Below are 8390 nucleotides of genomic sequence, written 5' to 3'. Positions count from 1 at the left end.
CTCCTCTGGCTGTGTCAAATATTGGCCTTGTAGAGCTGACAGAATAGTTAACTGTGTTCATGTATCTTTGTTTTTATTCTATACTAAAGCAGTAGGTATAGTCAAAGTAGTGGTTAAAAAAAGGGCTTGGATGTTCAGGGCATAAGAAAGGGTACATTATTTATTTCCCTTTTGTCATGTTTGGATTTGAACATTGAATTACAGGGGCACTACAACGAATGAATCCAGTCAGCCATGTTATGAAACAGTTAGTGAAAAGTTTACTGAAGTCAGAGGGAAGTCAAGAATTCTGTTTGTTCCCAAGAGATGACATGTCTGCTTTGATAAAAATTTTCCATTTGATGCTCAATATAGATACCAGAGATAAGTGAATTTCAAGTGCTCGCCTTCTTTGATTGGCATTCTCATAAGCAAAATTAAACTGGTGTTAATGACTGTAGCCCCAGATCAGTCGATGGTGCTAAATAAATCCTTAACAGCTGAGGATCTAGCATAGCGTATATTTTAGTATGAGCTCAGGCATTTCACTCAAGAATCAGACCTGAGAAGACAAGTACCTCTGTAATTAACGGTAGGTGCTTCCTGCTGTAGGTTTGGTTGCTTTGTAAGTGCATTGAAGCCAAAATAGAAGCAGCTAAGAAATGACACTGAGTACCTTCCGCCAGAAGCCCAAAAATTGGGGCCAACCCACATATAACCTGGAGAAAGACATCAGTCAACTGGCATAAGCCTCCCAAATTACTGACCATTTATCTTAGCCCTTGATAGTATTGCTCAAGGCATGTATTTTCTCATTTTGACTTTTATGCTTTCTCATTATTATTTTGTTTAATAGATTATAAGAATACAAAGAGTTAGATACAATACCCCAGAAAAGCACTTTTGTACCATAAAAATAAGCTAGAAACCAAGCTGCTAAATCTGCCTTTGTAGGGCCATTGATCAGACTTCAAAATATTCTTGTGGCGCTTTCGTAACCTCACACATTTTCACCATCCATTTCAATGTGAGAGCATCTAAACTCAGTTTAACCTAAGTCACCAGAACAACCTACATGAGTAACTGCATCCACACTAGATGACAGAAGAATGTGGCAATTTCATGAAGAACCATTTCTAAGGAGAAAAACACTGCCTATGCTGCAGACATAGGAATTCCTGTACTCCAAAAGGCCGCCCAGCTAACTGGGGTTCTCAGAGAAGGTGTCTGTGACTTATAGGCAAGGCTACCCAGTCAGCTGCATGCCAAGGGTCAGGCAGCTGCAACTAAAGGCCACCAAACTAGGGACAACACCTGAAATCTCCTCAAAATCCTAAACGGCCAAGGCTGAGGAAGCAATACAGTGGAGTGGCATGTGTCCAAAAAAGTGAAGCCCAAGAAAACCATTAGACTTTTATCAACCAAGCCTGTGATCTCAAGCAATTAAATTAAGTACATTTGACAAGACCTATTTTCTTTTAAGCCCTATTGACTGACATTAATTCTACTTCAATCTTTTAACCATTCCATCTTTTGGCCACAAATCAATGCAAGATTGACCTAAAATTACTCAGGTCATTTCACTTATCTTTCTAAAAATATTGTCATGACTTTCATACTGTCCCTAGTCCCTTGGAACATTTGAAGTTATAAATTACAAGAAATTGTAGGCATGGCTCAGAGATGTCTATTACAAACACAAGCATTTTTCAGTCATCTTGGAGTCGTAAGGATGGAAGAGGCTGGAGGAACTTCGACCTCCAGCCTGTACATTTTCTTACCTGAGTGTGTTTGTCTGCTCCAGTGCGAGGGCTGGAGACGTTTAATCTCTACTGCTCTCATATACGCCCCTCTTGGCCATTCTCTCATCAAAATCTTAACTCATATTAGGGTGCAATCGGTCCTATGCTGAGAAATTTCCAATAGGCACTTCTGCAAAATTCCTCAGGCTTGTCACTTGTCCCTGTGAAGAAAAGCCTGGATATTGGGAAAGCAGCATGAGTCAATATACCCAGGGGAAGGAAGAGGATTTGCCCCTTAGGATGTGCTGCAGACCAGGGGGAATGCAAGACCATTGAATAAAATAAGCAAGTCTCTCAAATATAATTTGTCCTGACTCTGGATTATATACTGCTTACATTATATTTCTCTTTGAAGCAATATCTGAATCTTAACATTTTATAGCGTTTCCAGGCTGTTTGTTCTTGGATTTACCCCTCTCCATATGTCTTCCTTCTGAATGAAGTAGTCCTAAATTTCTGACTCCTTATAAGTTAATTTTTCTTTCAGGACCCTGGGTTTTGCCTCCTCTTCATTCGGAACACCATCTCATTGCTTTCAAAAGAGCCCTCTTCATTATGAATACCCATCAAAACCCTTCTTTCTCCAGAGTTGATGGTGATGCTGATGCTGATGATGATCATGATGGTGATGATGATAATAATAGTAAAAAAATCTAGTGAATCAGAAAAGAGTATTAGGGAGGGAAGAGTAGACTAGAATAGTAATTAGTCTCTGTAAAATAATTAGTACTTATAATGAAATGCATGTCAGACTGGTAGAATGCTTGAAAATCCCAATCATTAAATGAAAGTGACTGAAAGTAAGAGACAGATATCTTCAGATGGGCACAGCTGGTAGGTTTCCATATGCAGCGATTCCTCATGTAACAGCCTTATCTCTAACTTTCAGGACGATCCAGCAAACTAAGTGTGTTACTGACATCTTCAGAGGAAGCTTTCACAAGTCAGACTCACTTTGTTATGCAACAAACCATAAAATGCACAAAGTCATGTAGCATTTCCAGTGAAGACATGCTAAGAAATAAATGAATCTCGGTCTCTTAAATACTTCCAGGGGAAGTTTCAAGGCCTGACCACTCTTTCAGTAAAGAAATTTCTCCTAATGTCCAATCTAAACCTCCCTTGGCACAACTTGAGGCTATTTCCTCTTGTCCTATCACTAGTTACTTGGGAGAAGAGACCAACACAGACCTCGTTACAACCTCCTTTCAGGTAGTTGTAGAGCACAATGAGGTGTCCCCTCAGCCTCCTCTTCTCCAAGCTAAATAACCCCGGTTCCCTCAGCCGCTCCTCATAAGACTTGTGCTCCAGGCTCTTCACCAGCTTCATTGTCCTTCTCTGGACACACTCCAGCAACCCAATGTCCTTCTTGTAGTGAGGGGCCCAAAACTGAACACAGGATTCGAGGTGCAGCCTCACCAGTGCCGAGTACAGGGGCACGATCACCTCCCTACTCCTGCTGGCCACACTATTTCTGATACAGGCCAGGATGTCGTTGGCCTTCTTGGCCACCTGGGCACACTGCCAGCTCATGTTCAGCCAGCTGTCAATCAGCACCCCCAGGTCCTTTTCCTCTGGCCAGCTTTCCAGCCACTCTTCCCCAAGCCTGTAGTGTTGCCTGGGGTTGTTGTGGCTGAAGTGCAGGACCCAGCACTTGGCCTTGTTGAACCTCATACAGTTGGCCTCGGCCCATCGATCCAGCCTGTCCAGGTCCCTCTGCAGAGCCTTCCTACCCTCGAGCAGATCAACACTCCCACCCAACTTGGTGTCATCTGCAAACTTACTGAGGGAGCACTCGGTCCCCTCGTCCAGATCATTGATAAAGATATTGAACAAGACCGGCCCCAAAACTGAGCCCTGGGTAACATCGCTCGTGACCGGCCGCCAACTGCATTTAACTCCGTTCACCACAACTCTCTGGGCTCAGCCGTCCAGCCAGTTTTTTACCCAGCGAAGAGTGTACCTGTCTAAGCCATGAGCCACCAGCTTCTCTAGGTGAATGCTGTGGGAGAGAGTGTCAAAGGCTTTACTGAAGTCCAGGTAGACCACATCCACAGCATTTCCCTTGTCCACTAGGCAGGTCACCTGGTCATAGAAGGAGATCAGGTTGGTCAAGCAGGACCTGCCTTCCATGAACCCGTGGTGGCTGGGCCTGATCCCCTGGTTGTGCCACATATGGCTGTCACAAAGTCCCGGTGTGCTATGGGCCATTGCATCCTATAAGGCCAGAGAGAGAACAGTGAGGAGCATCTCAGCCACATTAAAGTCAGAGGTGAAGCTCTCTGCTGAGGCCCAGACTTCATGTTTACTTTGCCAGTATCTGGTAACTGCAAATAAAATGTATTTTTCATTGTAAATCACTGCTTGCTGCCGGCTCAACACTTTCTCTTCCACGCTCCAGCATCTTAAGTCAATGGCATCCATTGCAGAAAACAGCTGGTTTGACGGGTTTAGTATTATTTAGTTATCAATCTCTATTTAAAGACATGAACAGTATTGATTATTCTGCACTAAACATCGATTTAAATATCACGATACAGGCAGCCTTTCAGACTGGGGAGGTTCCCTCTTGAAGTGACCTGCACTGTGCTTTTTAACAACTTCTTTTTAGCTTTTCTACTAAGCCACTATGTTTTTCATCCAGGTTGGAGATTCAAAAGCAAAAGCAGTGGAAGACAGTGGCCAGATGTGCAGCAGGGCTGGGTACTGGAAGGGCATAGATTTTTTTTTCTGGCTTGAAAAAGATCTATTTTCACCTTCCATCCAGCTGTAAGAGTAATCCTAACAATACAGGGAGAGCTGAAAGGTAAGACAGTAGTGACTGGTTCTGTCTGCTTGTTTGATGGCTGTGATCCTGGCTGTGGGAGGCCTCTTCTTTTATTAATATTCATTCCTGTGTTTTCAATCAGCAAGGGAATATATGGACTGCCAGGAGAATGAATTTCACACACACAGGCTGTGCCAGGAAGCAAGCTAAGGAGCAAAACTATTGAAGTTGATCAGGTTGGGTATTCAGGCACACATCCTTGTCTTGGCCAGTTGAATTGCCACAAGATTATTTGAGGGAAATGACATTTGCTGATAATGGACTGAGATAGTCCCTGAACTATGAAATAGGAGACATCAGCATAGAATTTCACTTTAAGCAGAACCGGGAGTAAGAGCAGAACCCTATTCTTTTCTGTACTTAAAAAGGAGCCCCAGAGTACTGCCAAATCTAGAGAGGACATCAGCATCCAAACTGAAGATCTGCCACGCAGAGGTGTACAGTCATTAACGAAATGGGGCCACGCTCACTGTTGATGTAAGTGGACACAGCTCTTTGTATCGTAGGGGATTACTTCTCATTTAAGCAGCAAAGTGTTCTTCTCAGCATCATGGACAAATACTCAACTCACTAAATCACCATTCCCTCCCTTTGTGTGTGTGTGTCAATTTTCAGAGAGTAATCAAAGTTAAGAGATCAGGTATCTTTCCTCAAATAGGGAAGGTGTCACAGCTCAGTGCACTGAAGGACTCTGCCTCCTCTAATGGGAGTGTTGACCCAAATCCTTTGGTATCACCCCTTGGCTAACCCCCTCTGGTTGACAGGCCTAGCACTGGAGCAGGTAAGCCCTGAGCTCGCTGGGACTCATGGACTAGGTCAAGAGCAACTGAGTGCACTCCCCATCCTCACCACAGTACTCTCCATTTCTATGCTAGGGTTTCCCCCACACCAGCAGTAAAAAAAACAGGTGAGTTGGCAACTCTATCACCAGCTGAAATTGTGTTGGCCATTATGACTGCAGGTACTGAATTTTAGGCATATTCTGAACTTCGTAGAAAGCTTCGTAGATCAGCCTTAAGTCTGAGGGATTCCTCAGTGTAGCTGCACAAAGACATTATAGCCTAAGATAGATACTAGCAACAAGGAAGGGAGAGTTTACATTACCTTCACTGCCAGCGGAAACCTACCATGGAATGATATCACAGGGCTCTCCAAGGTGGAGAAACAAAGGCACAAGTGTGAACACGAAAGTACAACAAAATTTTTTGTTATTCCTTATGCAGAAGGCATTAGTTACGGCCAGGATGACTAACAGGGAAGCTTACACACTAATTATCCAAGCTGAATAGCATGATGAGGAAATACTTCAGCCTCCAGAGCAGTTTTTTACAAGAATGAAAAATCATCGCAGGACACTATATACTTAAAAGGCATCTCAGCAAAGCAAGTGTCACCATCCCATGCATCTTGCTCTACCCAAAAAATAGTCATCTTGCTAAAAGGGGCCCCAGCAGATACCTTGCCGAGTTCATCAGCAAAGCACTAAGTGGCTGAGAAGCAGTGACTGAGAAGCAATGCAGCAACCCATTTCTGAGCACAAGTAGACAGGTGCTTGGCACACACAGACAGTGGATCATGGGACTACAGTCAAGTATTTGTGTAGTCTGAAATACAGTCTCTTGTATTTGAGCTGTGAATATACTCATTAAGAAACTGATTGGAAACAGTTGTCTATTTGTCCTTCAAAAAAGCAACGTCTTCATGAAATCTTCCTTTGTGGAAGCAGTACAACACTGATTGAGGTTGGGACACTTCATTGCTGTGCTGGTTTTGGCTGGGATAGAGTTAAATATCTCCATAGTAGCTAGTATGGGGCTACGTTTTGGATTTGTACTGAAAGCAGTATTGATAATACAGGGATGTTTTCGTTATTGTTGAGCAGTGCTTACACAAACTCAAGGCCTTTTTTGCTTCTCACCCCACCCCACCAGCGAGCAGGCTGGGGGGTGCACAAGAAGTTGGGAGGGGACACGGCTGGGACAGCTGATCCCAACTGACCAAAGGGCTATTCCATACCATATGATGTCATGTTCAGCATATAAAGCTGGAGGAAGAAGAAGGAAGGGGGGGACGCTCGGTGTGATTGCGTTTTGTCTTCCCAAGTAACCACTATGCGTGATGGAGCCCTGCTTTCCTGGAGATGGCCGAACACCTGCCTGCCAATGGGAAGGAGTGTCTCCTTGTTTTGCTTTGCTTGCGTGTGCAGCTTTTGCTTTACCTATTAAACTGTCTTTATGTCAACCCATGAGTTTTCTCACTTTCACTCTTCCAATTCTCTCCCCTGTCCCACCGGCGGGAGTGAGCGAGTGGCTGTGTGGGGCTTAGTTGCTGGCTGGGGTTAAAACAGGACAATTGCAACTCAAAACAAAGACCAAAGTGTCATGACAAAGAATTTAAAAAAAAAAAATCCCTTTTTATTCCTCTTACCAGCTACCTTCACAGAGCAGTAAGTGTGATAATATCAAGTCCTGAAGCAAAGAAATAATGTAATGTTTATAAAGTCTCCTTTGCTTGTTGGTCTGGAATTAGAGAGAATTTTCCAATTATAGCAAATAACCCCAATTGTTAAAGGAAGCAATTTATAAACTAAGGACCATTATGAGGATATCTTTCTAAACATCCAGGAAGAAATAGATCTCACGGAACGCTTTTCTTAAGTGATACCCACTTGTTCTCACACAAAAGCATATGCCACATCAAACATCTGCATTTACGTTCAATCTCTGCAACTGTGTAGGCAAAGTTGGAACCTGGCAAATATTTTGTTGTTTCCTGCTGTTATCTGGCTGTAAGGTCCTCATGATTCATGCACATGGGAGCTTGGCTCTCAGAAATGTCCTGAAAAATAAAGCCCATGTTTCTATGCAAAGTCCCAGACTGAGATGTTAGAGGTAAAGCTTACTAAAGTTTTCTGTTGTTTACCCCTCTCTCACATACACACACACTAGATGAATGTTCCCCTCTATGGAGATCTAAAAAAATCTCTGCTGTATGACGTTGCACTACTGTAACTGCCAGCCCAGAGTCCCTTTCAATGGCTGTCACTCCCTTGTGCCCCAGGCAGTGCTCCCAGACAGGGTAGCTTCCTGCAGCCACCCCTGGCCAGCCAGCACCCATGAGGCACCCTGCCACCGCTGCTGCCGGGACTCAGCTGCCTCAGCTTACCCTGACACACATGGGCAAGCAGGACTCCTTGGGAAGGAGCCTGCAGGAGGTTGTGTGCTCTCCTGCCACCCCATCAGGATTATTTTATACTTATTTTTATAATTTTTTATAAAACATATTTTTATATTTATTATTTATTTATACTTCCTAACATAAAATAACTATTCAGCCATCTGTGGAGGAAATCATCTACTGCACCCTGATTCAGAAGCAGGCATAGACCGTAACAGAGCTTTGCACTATTTGATGAGTTAGCATCAGCACATGAAAAGAGTAAGCAACACAGTGCTAAAAGTCACTGCCAGAAGAGACTTTTAAAACATCTATGGAAACAGCTTGGGGAGTAAAATCAATTCCCATTCTATTATGCAATATATAAACACCTATTTTTAATAAGATGCTGGGCTTTCAGACTGCTAGAGGGGACTCTGCTCTGGAGGTCAGTACTGATCACTAGTGCTCAGGCTCCCAGTAGGCTGCTTAGTGTGGCTATCAGAAAATTGCTTATTTCGTTAAATTACAGCATAATAACAGACAGAATCCCACAAACCTGGCAACATTGCTTATAGCCAATGCCAACCAGAAGAGATCAGGATTGAAATAAATCATACAAGAAA

This window comes from Calonectris borealis, chromosome Z (genome assembly GCF_964195595.1).
Source record: "Calonectris borealis chromosome Z, bCalBor7.hap1.2, whole genome shotgun sequence".
NCBI classification, from domain to species: Eukaryota; Metazoa; Chordata; class Aves; order Procellariiformes; family Procellariidae; genus Calonectris; species Calonectris borealis.
Note: the sequence above shows the minus strand (reverse complement) of the source record.